The sequence below is a fragment of the Pipistrellus kuhlii genome, unplaced genomic scaffold (assembly GCF_014108245.1).
Source record: "Pipistrellus kuhlii isolate mPipKuh1 unplaced genomic scaffold, mPipKuh1.p scaffold_m20_p_24, whole genome shotgun sequence".
NCBI lineage: Eukaryota > Metazoa > Chordata > Mammalia > Chiroptera > Vespertilionidae > Pipistrellus > Pipistrellus kuhlii.
Window position 1 is genome coordinate 3,913,626 of NW_023425523.1, and position 21,629 is coordinate 3,935,254.

A 21,629-nucleotide genomic window follows, 5' to 3' on the forward strand; every position below is an offset into this window, starting at 1 on the left:
AGGGGGCCAGGTAGGCAAATTTTGGGCCTCTTGATTCTGAGTGGCAGGGAGGCACGGCGGAAAACGTGGGAGCCGGGGGCAACAATCTGGGGCTGGGGCTGCATCCTGGAACGTGGCTGGGTGACTCGGGCAAGCTCCTCAGTCAATGCTTTGTCCTCGCCTGTAAAATGCGGTAGCTTGTGCTTCACGGGGTTGCTGTGAAGATGACGTGGCGTGATATATGGGAAAGTGCTCCGTCGACTGTAAAGTGTTGAGAAATTCAAGTGATGGGGACTCCAGGCTTCCCCCGGGTGTCCTTTGGTCTGCCTGCCCCGCACATTCAATCACTGGGTTTATCGGTTATATACCACGCAGGGCTCCTGTAAACTTTTATTTGGTATAAAACTCAGACCCTTTCCTCCTGGGCATCCCACAGGGCTCAGAAAGGCAAATCTCAATCTGGCCTCGGAGAGCCACCAGAGCCACATTTTGGCGTTTTAATGGAGGCTGTTTTCCAAAGATTTCACTTGTGAATGTCTGATCTCCCAGATAGACTGCAAGCGGCTTGTTGTTAGAACAGACTGCAGAGTCGTTCGATCCCGGGTTTAAATCTTGGCTTTGCTGCTTCCTGGCTGTAGGACTTCGGGCAGTTACGCGGGCTATTTAAGCACTAGTCTTATCCACAATATTGATATCCTAGTAATAGCATTTGTAGTGTTATGAGAATTAAAAAAGATAATGTATACCAAGTTCTTGCAAAAATATTTTTTAATTTATTGATTTTAAAGAGAGAAGGAGAGGGAGGGGGAGAGATAGAGATTTGTTTTTCCAATTATTTGGCATTCTTTGGTTCTTGTATGTGCCCTGACGAAGAACCAAACCCACAACCTTAGCGAATCGGAGGAGAATCTAACCAAATGAGCTATCTGGCCAGGGCTCCAAAGATCTTAAGTCAGTGCCCAGTACCCACCAAGAGACTAATCAACTGCACTTTCCGAACAAGAGCTGCTTATGCAACACTACGCACAGATGTACTCGTGTTGGGTTTTCCCCAAATACTTGAGAGCTGGTAGTAAATCAAAAACAGCAAATAGCACTTCAAGGCCAGTTTTGGCTTTAATCTCCCAATCCAGCTCTCAGAACCAAAAGGGCCGTGGCTTCCTGACCCAGCAGAGGCTGGAATAGCAAAATAAAAGCAGTTCATTTCCTTGGGTCAACAGCTGAGAAGTCTCCCTCGTCCATGACAGTGGGTTTGGGTAGAGGAAAGGGTATCAGCTTATGAATCCTGAGACGTTGACAGATGGTTATGGGACACAGGTATGGGCAGAATGACACATATTTTCAAAGATATTTTTCAATTTCAAATCATCTGTTCCATTTTCAGGCCGTGTATCCTAATTTTTGTTCAGAAAATTTGATGGACATCGATGTAGATGTGTTACTGTACAGCACCAAAAATGATTAGCATGCGTGTTCATTGGGCTTAATTTATTCACACAACAGGTTTTAAACTTACAGCATTCAGAGGGGACATCAATCTTGGATTTGACTTCCTCCAGAGACCCAGTGCAGTTTTTTACACGAGGAAGAAAGAGGTGGAGCGATGAGGCTGTAGAACCTGGGACAGGAGGGAGAGGATTGGCAAGGGTTTGAGAATGGAGAGAAGTTGGCTAGATTCATCTCCCTTGGTTCCCAGGCAATCAACAAGCAATTATCATGTACCTGGTGTCTGCTACCGAGGCCTCCCTTCTCTCTGCTCTGCCTACTTCAGTTATTCATTTGCACAAGGATTTCTTAAGAAACTACTCAGTATTAGCAAGTGTCCTAGGACCCACCCAGACATTTAAGACAATACATGAAATCAGCACCATCTACCCTGCCCTCAGACTCTTTGCTAGCCCGGCTCTCAGAAGTGAAGTAGAACGGGGGTGGGTTTGAGTGCGAGTGGGGGTGTCCTCTTTGTGATCCTCGTGTGCTTGACTGTACTGAGAGAATGTGGCTCGCGAGCCGCGGTTTGCAGACCACTGACCTCGCACATAAGAAGTGCTCAGTAAAAGAGCACAATCAAAATGACTGCTCTGTGAGGTAATTTTGAATTCAGTGTTTTATGGGCTAAGAATCTTTGATGTTGAGGTGAGGGTCAGGACAATTGACAAGTATGTGGTAGCATGTGGCAATCCCACCATTGGGAGTTGCAGAACTGCGAGGCATACCTGAGAGTAGATTTGGTAATTTATCCTGCAATGTGGACTTTGATTTCACAGCATCAGGTGACCCAGCAGTGAGTCTCTCCTAGCCTTAAGATTTGAGGCCACCTTGACAATAGACCCATCTCATGGCCGTTGGCCAGTTGAAGAAGGGAACGCTTTAATCCAGCTGCCATTGCATTTCTCCAAGACCGGGAGGGCAGTGAGAGCAAATAGAATGTGGATGCTTTAAATATTCATAACAATCACTTTGTATTTGAATAATGCTTTTAATTTCCCAAAACACTGTTTATGTAATTGGATTCCATTTGATTCTATCACACAATGGATAGGACAGATACTATGATTTCCTTTCCAGAGAAGGAAAGGGAGGCAAAGTAGGAATAAGTAATTTATCTGAAGGCTTACAGGTGGTTACTGGGACAGTTGGGAGTGGAATCAAATCTCTTGATGACCAGTAGTCTGCTTGTCTCCTCATGTGGTTATAGAGTAGGGGTGTCGAACTCAATCAGAGAAGGGGCCAAAATCTAAAATCCAGCCTAAATCGCGGGCCGAATGGTTTACTGAACAGTCATAAACTGTCATTGTGATGGAAATGCAGCGGAGTGCAGTGATGACAGCGCGGTGCGGGCCACATTGCAAGGCCTGGCGGGACGGATTTGGCCCGCGGGCCTTGTGTTTGACACATGTGTTATAGAGGGTCTAAGTCCCATGAGGACAAAGACTGTTTAGATCAATGCTTCCTTTTCAATGCCTAATAGCAGATATTCAATAAATACTAGCTTAATTAATGAATAAATCATTTCCTTCCAATTCTTTGGGCTAGTTTTAATTGCCATGTTCCTAACTTCTTAAAGTTAGCCAATTAACTCATTGATTTTTTTTTACTTTTTTTTCTTGCTATTATATGAAATCGAGATAGTACATTACTCATTTAATACTGACTTAGTCTGATCACATAAGTTTCTATACGTATTTTCAATTGAGCCTCAACATTTTCAAATGCAAAACGTCAAATAATATTTTTTATTATTTATTTTAAATATATTTTTATTGATTTTAGAGAAGAGGAGGGGAGAAAGATAGAAGCATCATCGATGAGAGAGAGCCATGGATCAGCCGCCTCCTAGTGGGGACTGAGCCAGAGACCCAGGCATGTGCCCTTCACTGGAATTGAGCCCAGGACCCTTTGGTCCGCAGGCCAACACACTATCCACTGAGCCAAACCGGCTAGGGCTCAAATAATATTTTAAATTACTGTGTAATTGAATTGCATTGTATTCACAGAACATGGTGTATATGATGCTGATTATTTTAAATACAATAGAATATAGTTTTGGGCTTAGAATATATTTAATTTATGTGAAAATAGATTATGTGTATAGATTATACATTGCTGGGACTATGTTTTATACATAAACAGTTTCATCGAGCCTACTGAATAATTGAATAATACCTTATACCTTTGGCGGATATATGTGTCTCTTCTATTTATTGAGTGTATAATCCTTTGCAACTCCGAGATAAATGTTTGGGTTTCTCATCTTACTCTTTAACCTATGTGAATTTGACACTTATTGTACTGCCTCCAAGTGGTCATTAAAACAAGTGCTCTAGACCCAATACATTACATAAAAAGGAAACAAAACAAAGAAAACAAAAACCCCAGAACAGCCCCAGCCTTAGCTTTCATCTTCCTCTTTAGGTTTGCGCTGTGGTTTCATCTTTAAGCTTCAAATATTTTTTTAAAATGTATATGATTATTTTTAAAAATATATATTTTATTGATTTTGTACAGAGAGGAAGGGAGAGAGATACAGAGTTAGAAACATCAATGAGAGAGAGTCATTGATTAGCTGCCTCTTGCACACCCCCTACTGGGGATATGCCCCCAACCAAGGTATATGCCCTTGACCGGAATCGAACCCAGGACCCTTCAGTCCCCAAGCCGACGCACTATCCATTGAGCCAAACCTATTTCGGCCAAATATTTTCTTTATTTTATTGCCAAATAGAAGATGTTGGTGAGATTTGACCTAGTGGTTTTGAGGGATTTAGAGCAGCAAATCTTTCAGAAATGAAATCCCTTGTGACACTACACACATCTGTGGGTTCTCGTAGCTCTAAATTCTGTGATATTTCTAACTTGATCTTTGGTGCATAATTTTCTGTATTTTAATTCTCACAACAGGTCTGTGAGATAGGCATTATCGTTATCAGCATTCCCATTTTTAAGATGAAGAAACTGAGGTATAGAAAAGTTAAGCAATACGCCCAAGGTCACACAGCCAATAATTACTGGTAGGTGTTTGAATCTGGGAATTCTGGGTTCCGTGCACATGCTTACCCACTCCAATCAATCATCTTCAGGTTTTGCTTTGTGCCAAGCACACTTCCTTCCTGCTTGCAATCTGTATGAGGAGGCAATGCATACCCACACAGAACCATCTGAGTCCTACTAGTTCCCAGTCTACGCTGTCTGGTTAAGACATTATATTATATCACAGTTATCTATAAGCTTTTTCAAGAGCAAGGTTTAGATCTTCTTTTGCTTAACTTCCTGTGGCTAACCTCACTTTTTGGCACATAGATAACATCTATTAAAATTAGTTTAACAAAACAGAAAGGAATTTTGTGTTTCCAAGGCAAGTGCCTGCCGCTAAGGGTGGGATGCCACAGCCAATGGCAAAGGGAAGCTCAAGTAGGGGAAACCCTCTAGTGACGGTGCCGGGGATCAGGGTCACTGGGGGATAGAAGAGATGGAATCCTGCAGATCGGGAATGTAAGTATCCGATGACTTCCCTGTCACAGACTGGGAAAGCTCTGCTGCCAGAGCACTGTGTAGAACGTCTACTGAAAAGGTATGTCAGGTTCAGGTCATGCCGGGGGCCCACAGGCAACAATCTGGTCTCTCTGTAGTTACATGGCTCTTTCCCAGAGGAATGCCAGAGCCAGAGGGAACCATCTTGTGCTACGGTGTGTTTACATGGAAACATGTCTATGCCAGGTTGGATCTTCAACTCTTGACAGCGTTTCTCCAAATGCACTCAAGGAACCGTAGAAGTTGCCATGATTTTGTGGACGATGTGGTTCCAAACCTGAAGGGGACCCAGTGGGCTTGGTTCCTGGGACATCAGAGATGAACAGGCGCATTTAGGGCTAATTATACACAGTAGTAGGTGCCCACTACACAGGGCGAGGAGCCAGGAGAAGGCTGACTCAGCAGCCACAACAAAAGGGACACATCCTCACAGGAACCTCCTCCTCACGCTCTGAGCAGAGCCACTAATCACACACTGACATATGGCGTGTCTACACAATGAACTTGATAATAATGGAAAGACCACACAATTTCTGCAGACTTGTGAACGAAGGCTGTGAGTAATGAACTTCCCAATTCAAATCCTTTCTCCAGATTTGGAAAACTTGAGAATAAGGAGTCGCTTGGGTACAAATTGTTGTTTTGTGTTTTTGTTTTTTGGCATAGTATCCTGTCCATTGAAAAGGGGGGAGATGAAGGGTGGCTAGCTAACATTCTCCCAGTGCCCTTATCAAATGTGCTTGATAACTGTCTGATATGAGATCTGTTCCAGGAGAACTAATTGTGATTTCTGAGAAATTGCTGTCATGTCCTGCCTATCACAGGAAGTGTGTGCTTTAATGGCTGGTATCACTCAGGCCATCATCCTGAGACGTTCGATTTTCTGATGCAATTATTCTTTTTAAAAATTGTGAAAATGCCATGTGAGCTGACAAAAAACAAACAAGTGGTTTTTGGTCTCAACAACTTAGGTTTTTAAGGAGACTATTTGAAGAAAATAGTAAGAGGGCCATTCTGATGCTAAGAGTGGGGTGGGGTGCAGAGAGATGGTCTTGAATAAATGAATAGTAATTAAAATGGTCCAACAAAATGATCACATCCATTTTAATCCTTATTATCTACAGCTCTCCTGAATCTCATGTTGCTAAGTGTGATTTTTTTTTTTTTATCTTCACCCAAGAATATGTTTTATTGATTTTAGAGAGATAGAGAGAGGAAGGGAAAGTGAGAAGGAGAGGAAGAGAAACATTGATGTGAGAGAGAAACATCAAGCAGTTGCCTCCCATACACACCCTGACTGCGGATGGAACTCACAACGTAGGTGTGTGCCCCGACTGGGAATGGAACCTGAAGCCTTATGGAGTACAGGACGACGCTCCAACCAACTGAGCCATCCGGTCAGGGCTATCCCGTATTAATTTTATTCATTAACTCCAGAGTAGACATGTCTTCCTCAGGCTGGTGAAGCAGAATCGTTTCCCTTGGAAACATAATATTTTTGTTCCTTAGCATTTACGAGCGAGCTCAGACTACCTTCTTCTTCATTCTTTCAAATCACGTGTCCAAGAGGGAGGGGGAGCTCCCGGGTGTCCTAAGACAGCTTGTCCGGGGTCAGCTTTCACAGTGCTGCTCGGATTTTCAGCTTCTTCGGCCCTGGCCACCCAAAAAGGGAAGTTTCTCCTTTAAACAACAACGTTCTCATGAACATGTGTCTTGCGTCATAATCGCCATTTACAAGTGTGGGCCTGCGTCACCGCATGATGAGCCCTGGTGTCCGGTTACCTGCAGGTGCCCAGCGAGTCCTCACCAAGCCTCTGGGTTTCAGGGAGGGCTCAACGCTGTCCTGGGAGCTTAGGATTGATGCCACGTGGGGCATGAACTGAGCATCTGCACTCCGCTGGGCATTAGGATGCAACATAGGAAGGATGCTCCCCGTGCTCAGAGCTCAGGGAGAAGCCAGCTGACGAACCGCAGGTTGAGCCAGCGAGTGCCAGAGAGGAGGGGAAGAGGAACTCCTTTTTTCTTTGGAAAATATTTGCATTGATTTTTAGAGAAAGAGGAAAGGAGACGGGGAGAGAGGGAGAGAGAGAGAACGATTGATGTGAGAGTGACACATGGATCAGCAGCCTCCCGCACGCCCCCCACTGGGGATCAGGCCCGCAACCTAGGCATGTGCCCTGACCCAACCAGCAGCCCGTGCCATGGAAGGAGAGACTTTTTAGGGAGCAAGTGATCGCTGACCCCAGGCCTTGAATCCTACCAGTTCAAGATGAGTTAGGTGAGAACTGTGGGGAAGTAAGTTTGGGTAAGTAAGGTGGTTGCAGGGGAACTTGAAAACCAGGGGCAGCCCTAACCGGTTTGGCTCAGTGGATAGAGCGTCGGTCTGCAGACTGAAGGGTTCCAGGTTCGATTCCAGGCAAGGGCATGAACTTTGGTTGCAGGCACATCCCCAGTGTGGGGTATGCAAGAGGCAGCTGATAGATGTTTCTAACTCTCTCTCCCTCTCCCTTCCTCTCTGTAAAATATAAATAGAATATATTTTTTTAAAAAGGAAGAAAGAAAACCGGGGACAGGGACTTGGACCTGAGCTGGTGAGTCTCGGGAAGCAATCAGCTGTGAGCTGCGGAGGGGGACGGCATGACCCGCGCGCTGTTCGAGGGAGCCCGCTCAGACATGCCCTGCTGGAGGCAGGGAGGCGGCCCAGGGGCAGCCAGGCAGTTCTGCCCAGTGCCAGCCAATGGGAGGTAATGAGTAAACGAGGGGAAGACGGCGTGGCTTTCAGCCGCGCTGTGTCCTAAAACGGCTCCTCCTGGAGATGCCTCTCAAAGTGCTGCTCAGGCTCTTAGCCTCGTTGGCCTCGGTTTCCTCGTCTGAAAAGTGGGGCAGCTGATTGGTGACTGGCTACCATCCTGCCAGCGTTAATAATCAGCGACTCTGTCCTTTTTTGTCGATATGGTGCTCTTTCTCCTTAAAAAAAAAAAAAAAAAGGCTGAAAAATGAACCTCAAGCTTCCCCCCCGCCCCCCGAAGTGAGCGGAGGTGAACACCACTGTATGAGGTACGCAGAGAATCTAAAGGCCTGTGAGCCGAAGGCCTGTTGCTCACTGTTTGAAGGATCCCATTGCCAAAAATGGAAGTGGCGTTTGGAGTGTTGTTTTTGCCGTGTCCCCTGGACTTAAATGGAACGAAATCCTCTCGCAAAGATGCAGAGAGGAGAGGAGCGGAGGGGAGAGAAGGGGAGAGGAGGGGGGTGCCTTGGCTGGGAGCGGCTGCTGTTCTATGCGCCCGAGGTTCAAGTTCAAATACGCTTGCAGGAAAGCTGCGGTCCAGTCCCTCGCCCCCTACACAATGAAGCTGTTGTGAGTCCCCGGGCTGGGAGAAGGCGGCTGGGTTTCTGGAGCTCCGTGGCCACAGTCTTTCTTGCTCCTTTCTGAACCCCCTCTTCTGGAGACACGCCCTGCAGGGCACGCTGGTCCGTGGAAGGAAATCCTCGCCGTCACGTCTAACCCACAGGCAGCGATCCCGACCGGAGTCACCGGCCCTCGTGAGCACGCGCCTCCCTGCCTCACCGGCCCGCGCGGGGAAAACGACTTTCCCTCAAACGGGGAGCGCCCTCCCCGCGCCCCGGGCTCGCCCTGCCCCTGGTGACCATTTTCGGTGGGGGAGTCGCTGCACAGCTGGGTCTTTTTGCTGCGCTGGCTGGATTCTGTAAGCTACCCCCTCCAGGAATGTGCTGGATGGATGCCCATCTGATTGCCAGGGTCCAGAGGGACTTCTGTGCCTACTGCTCATGAGATCTAATCGGCCGGCCCCCGACATGGCTCTGACCCCTGTCTCTGCCAAAAATTTCCCAAATGATAAATGGCTTTTCCTGCCAAACCCCTCTCTGTGCGACCGTATTTTTCTGCGCGTGAAGCGCCAGCAGTTGACACAAAAGGAAACTGAGGCTCACAGAGACGGAGGCAGGCGATGCATCTGATACGGCACTAACACGGTGGACACCTGTTCGGTGCTGGCTCTGTGCCAGGCCCTGGTACGGGCTCTTTAGGAGTTTAACTCACTTCATCCTCAAAGTGGCTATCTGGTAGATGTCACTGTCTTCAGCCCTTTAAGGCTGAGGAGACGGTGGCCCAGAGAAGTGACGTCATGGAGCTGCTGGGTGGCCGGGCCAGGACCCCGGCTGTGGTGCTCAGAGCCGGACAGGGTGCTGATTTCCCGTGAGCGGGTGGCCCCCTCACTCTCCCGCCTCTCGGTCTCCTGAGGGCCATGCTGTGTTTTAGTTCTGGATCCGGTTCTTGACTATTTGTTGTCTTTGTGCTCGTGTTCCCAGACATAAGATGGGCAGAAAGTAATGGGAGAGTCCATAGGGATGGAGGGTAAGGGAAGAAGCCATGTATTGAGTAAACACACGTGTGGGTGCATGCACACACACACACATCAACACATGTGTATACAGGCGTGCACATGCATGTGCATGCATTACACAGACATGCATGCACACAGACACACACTCTCGCTCACAGGCTCCAGGCCCCTTTCCTGCCAGGTTATACATAGTCCTTCCCCGGGGACCAGCCCTTTGCCCGCCAGGCCCTGGGAAGGGGCAGGAAGGAGCGGCTTCCTCCCGGGGCCGCCGGAAGGCCGTGTTTGGGGCGGAGCCGGGCCAGCACCGTCCGTAAGAGCAGCGGCTGGCAGTGCCCCGGTGCCCGGCCTGCCTCTGGCTTCCGCAGGGCTTGGACGGAGCGGACCCAGGTCCCCCTTCTCCCAGCCTCCGGCCTCCCTCCGCGTCTCCCTGTCCCCATCCCTGTCCCCCGGTCCCCGTCCCCATCTCTGTCCCTGTCCCCCATCCCTGTCCCCCCGTCCCCATCCCCATCTCTGTCCCCATCTCTGTCCCCGTCCCCATCTCTGTCCCTGTCCCCCGTCCCTGTCCCCCATCCCCGTCCCCATCTCTGTCCCCGTCCCCATCTCTGTCCCTGTCCCCCGTCCCTGTCCCCGTCCCTGTCCCTATCCCCATCTCTGTCCCTGTCCCCCGTCCCTGTCCCCCGTCCCTGTCCCCCATCCCCGTCCCCATCTCTGTCCCTGTCCCCCCGTCCCCGTCCCCATCTCTGTCCCTGTCCCCATCTCTGTCCCTGTCCCCCGTCCCTGTCCCCCGTCCCTGTCCCCCCGTCCCCGTCCCCATCTCTGTCCCCGTCCCCATCTCTGTCCCCGTCCCCATCTCTGTCCCTGTCCCCCGTCCCTGTCCCCCGTCCCTGTCCCCCCGTCCCTGTCCCCCATCCCTGTCCCCCCATCCCCGTCCCCATCTCTGTCCCTGTCCCCCATCCCTGTCCCCCCGTCCCTGTCCCCCATCCCTGTCCCCCCATCCCCGTCCCCATCTCTGTCCCCGTCCCTGTCCCCGTCCCTGTCCCCATCCCTGTCCCTGTCCCTGCCTCCGGCGCCCCCTTCGAGGCCTGCAGCGCCTCTGATGCCCCTGATGCCCAACCACCTGGGCTCCCAGCCTTGTCAAAATGAACCACCTGCGGAGGTGATGGCCCGCACCCGCCGGCCCCTCACCCTCCTCTCTCTGGGGGACCCCTCACCCTCCTCTCTCTGGGGGACCCCTCACCCCCCTCTCTGCACGCTGTGGCCCGAAGGGCACGTCTTCCTCGAGTTGCGCCGCAGGTGCGCGAGGGTCCGAGCGGGCCTGACAGGGGCAAACCCCGCGCCGCGGCCGCCTCGGCCTCCCGGGATGGGTGGGCAAAGCTGGGAGCCATGGGAGCCTCGCAGGTGCTGCTGAGGAGCCGGAACCGGCCCTTTTGGAGCCGCATGCCAGTGCAGACGCTCAGCTCTGTGACTTCCGGGCGAACCACTTCCGGGCGAGCAACTTCCGGGTGAACCACTTCCGGGTGAGGAGGTGAAACTCTGACTCGCCAAGTGGGCCGCTGGCCCCAGGCTGGCTGGGCACGTGTCTCTTCCAAAGGCTCCCCCTCCCCCTCCGGCAGGACCAGGAGCCCAGACACCCTCCGCCTCCCTCGGTGTCTGGCTTTTGCCTCAGTCTCTCCCTGAAGCTACCAGCCATTCCTTCCACCACCCGCAGCCCTCTCCCAGGCATTGGGTCAAATGGAAACAATAAAGCTTTTTGCAAAAAAAAGAAAGAAGCAAGAAAGAAAAGAAAAAGAAAATTGCCACTGTAAAGGCCGGGCCTCTGGGAGTGAGAGGCACCACCGGCAGCTCGCAGACCCTGGCAGGAAGTCCTCTGTGCTCGCCTTGAGCAAAGCAAACCCCAATCCCAATGGGTCACCCCACACATGCCCCTAACCCAGGACCCCAGGATTGTCATCTGGGGACATACTCTTTTTAAAAAACATTCTTTATTTTTCAATCACCGTTGGCATACAACATTGTATTAGTTTCCGGTGTACGTGGGGACATGAGACATGCTGTCATGTGCTCTAGTGTCTTACACCCTGGACTTGAGAACAGCTCCAGCCCTTACAACTATCCCATCGAGAGCTGTGCCGCCATTACAACCAACGAGGCTGAATTAATCCTGAAAGATGCCCGGGGTGTGCTTATCAGGTGAAATAAATTTTCAGAACTGTGTGCATGGCACAATCCCATTTGTGTGACAAAGATAAAAACACCTGCATCTTAACAATAAGAATGCACAGTAGGAATACCTACCTAGGCTTATTATGCACTTGCCATTATACTAAGTATATTTATTAATGTATTAGTCCTCAGAAAACAGTCCTAGGAAATGGGTACTCAGACTGCCTCCGTTTTATATGAAGAAGTCCAAGGACAGAGAAGTTAAGTAACCTGCTCAAGGTCACCCAACTCAGAGGCCACGTCAGGATTCAAACCCAGGCATCCTGGCTCCAGAGCGTCTGTCACTGAGCAGCACAAGCTACGAAGGCAAAGGACGATTCTAGACCAGCACACGGCACCCTGCGAACAATGGCTGGCTGAGAGCCGTGGAAATGGTGGGTGGGACGAAGGACGACACGGGGATTTTATTTTTATAATCCCTACTTCTGTACTTTTGGGCGTTATCCTTCTTTTGTTGTTGTCGTTCACCCTCACCCAAGGATATGTTTTTGTTTGTTGTTTTTTCAACTGATTTTTAGGGAGCGTGGAAAAGAGGGAGGGATGGGGCAGAGAGAGAAACAGCGATTGCTTGGCTCCCGTCAGCACTCAGCAACCCAGGGTCATGCCCTTGACCAGGAATCGAACCCAGGACCCTTCTGTGCACGGGCTGGTGCTCCAACCACTGAGCGGCAGCAGCCGGGGCCTAGGCATTGTTCTTAAGCTCTCGCATTATCTGTGCACAGCTTTGAAAACTCTCGAAGGGCTGCAGGCCACCATGGATTCCGGGGTAGCGCAGCCAAAGGGAGAGGTTCCGCAGACTCGGTTTCTGGGAGGACAGAAGTGGGCCGGGCTCCTGAGCAGAAAGGAAAGAGCAGAGTGTGACGTGAGGATAAGAGGAGGTAGGAGGGGCTTAGCCAAATCCCGGAGACAGGAAGCGGATCGGCCCATGGGGCTGGGGAGGGGGATGGGGCCAGCGTCTAACGGGTGCTGAGTGTCAGTCACACAGGGCGGGGAGCTCCGGAGGTGGGGGGTGGGAACGCCGCGATGCCGCCGACCTGGGCGCTTAAAGACGGTCAAGCAGAGCCCTCACCAGTTTGTTCAGTGGATAGTGCACCAGCCTGCGGACTGACGGGTCCTGGGTTCGATTCCCGTCAAGGGCACATGCCTAAGTTGTGAGCTCAATCCCCAGTATCGGGTGTGCAGGAGGCAGTCAATCAATGATTCTCCCTCATCATTGATGTTTCTACCTCTTTCTCCCTCTCCCTTCCTCCCCGAAATGCATTTAAAAATATTTTTTAAAATGGTTAAGGTGGTAAATGTTATCTTAGTATCGATTACTAAATTAGGAGCATTGAGGAGATGCCTGGCCAGGGTGGCTCAGTGGCTGAGCCAATGACCTCAGTCCAGGAAAGCCATCTTGCGTTGCCACGGAGACAACAGAGGGGATGTGGGCCCGGCTCACTGAGGGAGGAAGTCACTCACTCAGGCTATGCGGTGTCGGTACTTTCTCCCACCAGATGTTTTCCTGAGGCCTTCCTGTCTCTGAGTGTGTGTATCTGTGTGTATATGTGTGTGTTTGTGTGTGCGCATGTATGCATGCCTGTGTGTATGTGTATGTGTGTTTGTGCATGCATGTATGTGTCTCTGCGTATGCATGTGTGTGTCTGTATGTTTGTTCTTTGTGTGTGGTGTGTGTGCCTGTCTGTCTGTGTGTGCGCGCACCTGTGTCTGTGTGTCTCTGTGTGTGTCTGTATATGTATGTACATGTGTGTGTCTGTGCGTGTGTGTGTGTCTGTGCATGTGTGTGTGCCTTTGTGTGTGTCTATGTGCCTGTGTGTGTGCTCACGTGCGCGCGCGTGTGTTCGCATGTCTGTATGCCTGTGTGTATGTGTGTGCAGTGGGATGAGGCCACAGTGGGCTGGGGCGGAGGATGGGCAGAACCAGCGGAAGCCGGGCTGGCAGTGGTCTCCCTCCACCAGCAGCTCCGTTCAGAGGTGGCGGCCTCTACGGCCCCTGAGGCCAGCAGCGCCCAGGGGTCGCACATGATGCCCGGGCTGGGCTGGGAGACAGGCATGGTTTCTGGCTTTCCCGGGCCCCCTCACCCCATCCGGTGTCGGGAGGCGTCACGCCCTCTGCGGGCAGACCCGGGCCGCCCCAGGCGGGCACGGATGAGGCTGCGGCCGGGAGCCTGGCCCCTCAGCGCCGGTCTGCTCGCTCCGGGAGGCTGCGCCCTGCCCGGGCCGGTGCACCCACCCGGCCTTCTCTGCCGAGGAAGCCGCTGCGGGCGGGGCGGGGGCAGCCTCGGGGAGACAGGCGGGGGGTGGCTGGAGGGCCGATGGGGGTGGGTGTGCTCCCCACGGCCCCACACCCCCCTGTGGGCCTCTCGGAGCCACCGGCCTCCGATCGCAGCCCCCGCATGCGCCCCCCGCATGGCCGGCGGGAGGAGGGCTATTTTTAAGCCGCTCTGGGTGACTTCCTTTTGGCCTCCATCCTGCGCTCCTCTCTCAGAGGCTGACAGCGGCTTCCTGCTTAGATCAGCCGGCCCCCGGGGGGGGGGGGGTGTGTGCGGGGTCCCGGGGGGCAGGGTGCTGTGTGCAGAGTGTGCTGGGGCGGGGGAGGGAGCCAGGGCCCGGCAGGCAGAGTCCAAACCCGAGGATGACAGGACTGTCCGAGGCCTCCCAGCCTCCGCCCGGGTCCCCATGGGGGTGAGGGAAGGGGGCTGGGTCGGTGCCCAGCAGCGGTCACAGGGCACCTGCAGGCTCTGGCGCCAGGTCCCAGCTCGGCTGCTGGTGGGGAACGCCCTCCGTCCCTTGGCCTGCGGCGTGTCCGGAGGGTGGGCCGGCATCCTCACATTGTGCCCCAGTGAGTCACCCGACAGCCCCGCACAGCGAGCTCCCGGGAGCCCCGGGGAGGCGGCCCCGCCTGCCCCGCTGCCTCCTCCGGCTCTCAGGCCCTCCGCTGGGAGCCCAGCCCGCTGACCGCCCCGCCGGGGGCTCGCAGCCCCTGCCCTGAGCGCCTGCCCACCGGGGACCCCTCAGGGCGGGCTCGGCCCTCAGCAGGTGGGCATCCTGGTGCCCGGGCACAGGGAGACGGGCCGGGAGCGCCCCTGTGTGTCCCGGGCCCGGTGCCCACGGCGTGCCCAGAGAGGGGGTGCAGGTGAGGGTCAGGGCCAGGGCCTGGGCCTTCTCGCTAGAGGCTCCTCCTCCAGGGGCAGAGCCAGCCCCAGGCCGCCCTCCTGTTGGACCCTCAGCCTCGGGGACTCTGTGCGGAGACTGGCCGTGGCCCCGGGCCCGGTGTCCCGGCAGCAGGTGGAGAGCCCGGGGCCTCGCCCTGGGCCAGGACCACCGGGCTGGAGGCTGGCTCCCCGCCCGGCACTGCAGCCTCGGCAGGTCACGCAGCCCGCCCCACGGTCAAGGCCCTCACCTGCAGGAAGCAGATGGGAGGAGGGGGCTGGGGACTCCGGGCGGGGCCACGCCCGGGACCATGGGAGAGCCCGCGGCAGCGCTGGGCACAGTGCCAGGCCCAGCGGAAGCACAAGAGGTGGAGCTGCTATTTTTGTATGACTGCTGAGGAAAGTCCCGGGCCACACTACACACACGCACACACACAGACACACACACGCGCGCACGCGCACACACACATGCATGCACACACAGACACACACACGGGCACGCACACACACACATGCACACACACACAGACACACACGCGCGCGCACGCACACACACACGTGCACACACACTGTGCTAGGTGTTACTTTATTATTATTTTTTTTAATAAGCAGTGCTTATTATTTTATCACATTTTGTGATTTGGGTTTTTTTGTAAATATATTTTATTGATTTTTTTTTTTTTTTCAGAGAGAAAGGGAGAGATATAGAGAGTTAGAAACATCGATCAGCTGCCTCCTGCACACCCCCCACTGGAGATGTGCCCACAACCAAGGTACATGCCCCTGACCGGAATCGAACCCGGGACCCTTCAGTCCGCAGGCCGACGCTCTACCCACTGAGCCGCACCGCTTTTGGCTGGGAGTTACTTCAGACTTTGCCGCTACCGTGGGCACATCTGCCTCCTCTTCGGGCCTCTGTCACCGTGTGTGACGTGGGGCTGGACTTGCTGTTCTCGAAGGCCCGCTGCAGCGTTCAGAGAACTCAGCACTCAGAAGGGCACTCACACAGGGCCCTGCAGACCCCCTTCCTGTGCGGGTGGAAGGGAAGGAGAGGTGGGGGGCCTTACCCCGGGGCCTCTCGGACTCGGGCGGTCGGATCGAAGCTGTGCCCTGTGCCCTCGCCGAGGTTCTGGCATCTTCCCCCCCAGCCCGCCCCCACGGGCCCCTCCCGCAGCCCGGCGGGTTCCCAGCCTGTAGATGGCACGGCGGCCACGCCGGTCACTTGTTCCATCTGCTCAGGAACAACGGCCGGCATTATGGGCCGCGGGTGGAGAGGGTGCCAGCTCCACCCGGACACACAAAGCCCCAGTCAGGGCGGGCGGGGGCGGGCGGGGGCCGGCGGGGGGCCGGCGGGGGCGGGCGGGGGGCGGGCGGGGGGCGGGCGGGGGCCGGCGGGGGGCCGGCGGGGGGCGGGCGGGGGGCAGGCTGTGGCCTCAGGCCCGTGGCTGCAGCTCCAGTCCTGCTCTCCTCGGGGCAGGGCACTGGCCGCCCAGGGACTCCCCTCGGAGGGACAAAGATGGGGTGTCATTCCAGCTGCAGAGGGGCCGGGCCTGAGGGGAGTCCAGCCCGGCCCTGAGGTCGAGCCCTCGACCCAGGCAGGTCAAATCCTATTTCTTTGTTTCTTTGAAATCAGGAGAGAGCCCAGGGTTGACGAAATCAATACAAATATATATATTATATTTTTTCTTAAAGAGGAAGCTGGGTTGTGAGGAGAACTCACAGGTTCCGAATGGGGAAAGGCCGGCCCGGGTCCAGCACAGGCGGGGAAGCTGGCCGGGGGCCCTGTGTGCGGAGCAGGGGAGGGCAGGCCAGAGCTGAGGCAGGGGTGGCAGGCAGGTTGCTAAACAGCCCAGGGAACCTCACTCCGGCAGGCCCTCACCCGGAGTGCGGAGGCCGGAGCGGGGAGGCCTCTTCCCAGCGGCCTGGCCTCGGGCAGCGCTCTCGGCCTCCGCTTCTCCCGCTCTGAGATGAGGTGGACGGCACCCGCCTCGCGGCGTTGTTGGGTTAATTTAGCGAGGGAAACGCAAACATTGCTTTTACTGGGACAACCAGGGGTTTGAATGGGGAAGCTGCCTCTGCTCAGCCTTCTTGAGCCAAAGGGACGGAGTGTATTTTTGTCTCCTTTGCCCTTGATTCTCACTTTTGTCCTTCTCCTCCTTTCATTGTCCGCACGTCCTGAGGTCGCGGCTCAGGAGGGCTTGAAGCAGGGATGCCACTCCATGCTCATCGTTTTCAGCCTGCGTCCTGCGTGGCAGTGGGACAGTGCTGCCACCTGGTGGTCACCGCTGAGCATAGCAGCCCAGCGGGGATACAGGAAGAAGCTTTTGGTGCCTGCTAGCTTCTACCCACTGAGACTTAACGCAGTTCGAACACCTCTCCTTTCTGAGGGCCGAGAACTGGGACTAGAGGGCTAGCTGAACCCTTTTGTGGGTTCTCCGCTCGGGCCCGGAGACCTGGCACACCGCTGGGGGGGGGGGGGGGGGTTGTCCAGTGGGAGGGGTGTAGTGCCTGGAGTAGTTCCCCTTTGCTGGCAGGATTTCCTGTTACTCAGAGTGAAGCAACACACACACACACACACACACACACACACCCATACACACACACACACACACACCATACACACACACACACACCACACACACACACACACACACACACCATACACACACACACACACCATACACACACACACACCATACACACACACACACACCATACACACACACACACCATACACACACACACACACACACATACACACACACACACCATACACACACACACACACACACACACACCACACACACACCATACACACACACACACACACACACACACACACACACCATACACACACCACACACACACCATACACACACACACACACCATATACACACACACCATACACACACACACACACACCATACACACACCACACACACCATACACACACACACACACACACACCATACACACACACACACACACACACACACACCATACACACACACACACACACACACCATACACACACACACACACCATACACACACACACACACACACACCATACACACACCATACACACACACACACACCATACACACACCATACACACACCACACACACACACACACACCATACACACACACACACCACACACACACCATACACACACACACACACCATACACACACACACACACACACCATACACACACCATACACACACACACACACCATACACACACACGCACCATACACACACACACACACACACACCATACACACACACCACACACCATACACACACACACACACACACACCATACACACACCATACACACACACACACACCATACACACACACACACACACCATACACACACACACACACACACACACACAGCCTTCCTGGGCTCTAGGGGAGCCTCCTGAACTCTGCAGGTCTCAGGGGGCCCTGGCTCTGGGGCCACCCCTGGATTGGCTCAGGTCACTGGGCCGCAGTAAGAAGTCCCCCGGGGACAGGGGCTCCAGGCCAGCGCCTGCAGGAAGCCATCTGACGGGCCCAGCCTCCGCCCTCCGGCCGGAGCGGCGAGGAGGGCAGGCTGCTGGGAGCCGGGAGTCAGGGCCGGCCACCTCGCTGGGCTGACTGTGGGTCCTCGTCCTTCCTAAGCCCCTGCCGTTGGCCAGCAAGACTAAAGCTCTGCGAGGCTTTGGGGAAGTCGCCCGGAGCCGAGAGGAAGTGAGCACACTGATTTTGTGCAATTCTGCAGGCAGCAGTGGGCCCGGGAGAGCCAGCCCCACAGAAGCGGCCACCTCCCGCCTGCCCGACATCCTGTCTCGGCTGCCACCTGCACCCGCCGTGGGGCCCGCCTCCCTGCCCGGGCCCTGCTCACGCTGTCTCTTGCTGCCTTTGCAGGCTGGCTGCTGGGGTTTCCCAGACTGACCTGAGAAGCTGCAAAATCTCTGAGAGTCTCTGGCCAGCCTCTCGGGATGTTAAGCAGAACCCCAAGGTCAAGGCTACAGGCTTGTGGGTGAGCTCTTGGCCAGGAGGCTCCGACCCGGGCTGGGTACAGGGCAAGCCTTTCCTCAGGGCTCCAATGGCCTTTCCTCCCACAGCCTTGCCTCCTCGACCAAGTTCAAGTTCTTTAGTAAAACCAAAACCAACATGACACTCCTTTTATGGGAAAATCCCTGAGCCACATTTCACTTGTAGTTTATTTTATTATTTAGAACTAGAGGCCCAGTTGAAACTGGTTTGGCTCCGTGGATAGAGTGTCGGCCTGCGGACTGAAAGGTCTTAGGTTCAGTTCCAGTCAAGGGCATGTACCTTGGTTGCAGGCACATCCCCAGTGGGGCGTGCAGGAGGCAGCTGGTCGATGTTTCTCTTTCATTGATGTTTCTAGCTCTCTGTCCCTCTCCCTTCCTCTCTGTAAAAAAAAAACAAATCAATAAAATATGTGTTAAAAGAAAAGAAAAGAACTAGAGGCCCAGTGCATGAATTCGTGCACCAGTGGCCTGTGGGATCGGGCCTGGCCTGTGGGATCGGGCCTGGCCTGTGGGATCGGGCCTGGCCTGTGGGATCGGGCTGAAACTGGCTCTCCAACTTCCCCCAAGGGGGCCTGGGTTGTGAGAAGGTGCAGGCCAGGCCAAGGGACCCACCGGTGCATGATCAGGGCCAGGGAAGAACTCAGTATATTGGTCAGCTGCGGGGAGGGCTCCAGGGTGTGTCCAGCCATCTTGCTCAGTCCCTATCAGCTGGACCCCAGCAGCAAGCTAACCTACTGGTCAGACCTTCTTCCCCCTGGTGGTCAGTGCACATCCCAGCAACTGGCCTACCAGTGTCCTGCCTGCCCCCGGTGATCAGTGCATGCCATAGCGAGGGGTTGAGCAGCCTTAGCATATCATTAGCATATTACGCTTTGATTGGTTGAACGGCCGATCGGTTGACCATTCATATGAGGCTATTATGATATAGGATAATATTTTTTGGCATCTTGGTCCAAAGGGAGGCTTTTCTTTCTGACCGAGGTCTCCCTCGGACCCCAGCCCCAGTGGCCGGTGTGTGTATGTGTGTGTGTGTGTGTGTGTGTGTGTGTGTGCAGCGTCGTCTGCCTGGTGCCTCCCTCTCTCCCTAACTCAGGGCTGCGGCCCGACCTGCCTATACCTGCGCTTAGCTCCCATGGCCTTGGCCACTCCTTTCTTTTCTGGACGTGAGGTTAGGACCTCCCCCTGACCACCCGGCGCCCTCAGACCTAGGGGCTCGTCCATGAAAGCCTCGAGAGGTCCTTCGCCAGCTCATTCCTTCAACGAAGGCCGAGGTTCGGACCCTGTGCCCTGCAGCCAGGGCCCCGGGCAGGGACCCCACGCCCTCGCTGTGCGCCCCTGGGCAAGGAGCTTACCCCCTCTGAGCCCAGCTGGCTCCGCGGTGACGACGGTCTGTCTTTCATGGGAGAGCAGTGAATCAGGACGTGTAAGTCCAGCGGCGAACACAGCAGCTATGACCATGGGGAGCAGTCCTGGCGAGTTACTGGTGCTGAGTGCAGTCCGGGCTCCCAGAGGCGCTTGCCTAGCAGGTCATGTCTCCTTAGACTGAGCACCCGCCACCCGCCAGGCCCTGCTCGGGGGACAGGCAGCAGGCAGGGAAGTCGGGGCGCTGCCCTCCAGAGCTTGCAGGAGAAGCTCAGCATCTCGGGGCGCCAGGAGGGGCGGCGCCTGGCACTTTCCCCCAGGCCTGGCTCCCAGGCAGCCTGGCGGGGACCGGGCTTGTTTCCCAGGCCTCCCGGCCGGCCCGGACGGAGCCCGTGTGCAGGGGCGGGGAAGTGAAAGCTGCCTCCAGCCCCGGGGATCCGCCCGGGGGCCCGTGGTTTCTGGGAAATCAGGCGACGGGAGGCTGCAGGGGCCAGGAGGCCCCATCGCAAAGGGCCCCCTGGCCATTCCAAGGAGCGTGGTCTTGACCTTGGGGGCCGCCGGAGGCTGTGAGGGAACCTGGCCTCCAGGGTGGGTGAGGAGGGGGAGGAGGTCCCCGCACGAGGTGGTGGGGCAGCTACGTAACCAGGACTCCTGTCCTCTGTCCCCTGCGCCCTTTGGCGGAGAGGACACTCAGGCCCCGTCCTCAGCCCCGATGTGGAGTGACCCAAAGGCTCTCTCTGCTCAGAACGAGAGAGAGGCAGTCCCAGGTCTGCACAGGGCGTTCTGGAGACGGAGTCCTGGGTGCGACGTGGTGGCGTGGCCGGTGGCCCCCAGCGTGTGCCCTGCCTCTCCTCTGTCACAGGGGTTAACGTCTCCCGGGCTATCCTGTCCCCACCAGCTGCTCTTTCCCTGGCTTCTCTCACGCAGCTGAGACGGGCTCCCCTGGGCGCCGAGGGGCAGAGAGGGGCAGATGTCATAAAACACGCCCCTCAGGGGCTGGCTCCGTGGCTCGGACACTTCCCGGCCTGACCACCCCTCCATCGGCACCTGAGCTTTGCTTGTAGGAGCCCTGTGTCACCCCCCAGCTCTCCCTCATGGAGCCGCCTCCCTGGCAGCCGGGCTGGGTGCGAGCGGACCTGGCTCCCCTCCTAGGTCCTAGAGGGCCTTTCTCCATCGGCTCCTGGCTGCCCTGGGCGGGAGGGGCGGGGGGAGGGTGCGCTTTTCAGAGTGACTCAGAGATCGCTGCGGGGTGAGAGCAGCCGCCCCACCAGCACAGCCTCCTGGACTGGCTCCCGCGGCTTCCTTCTCTGAGGGGAGATAAAGAGAGCGGTTTCAGGGGAGACGTTGACAATGACCACGTGGAAGCCAGGAAGGGGATGCAGTCAGAGGCCCCTTCGCGTCTGGGGAGTTGGCTCAGGGAGACGGGGCAGGGCAGGCGCTCAGACAGACGTGGGCCTGCCAGCCTGGGGC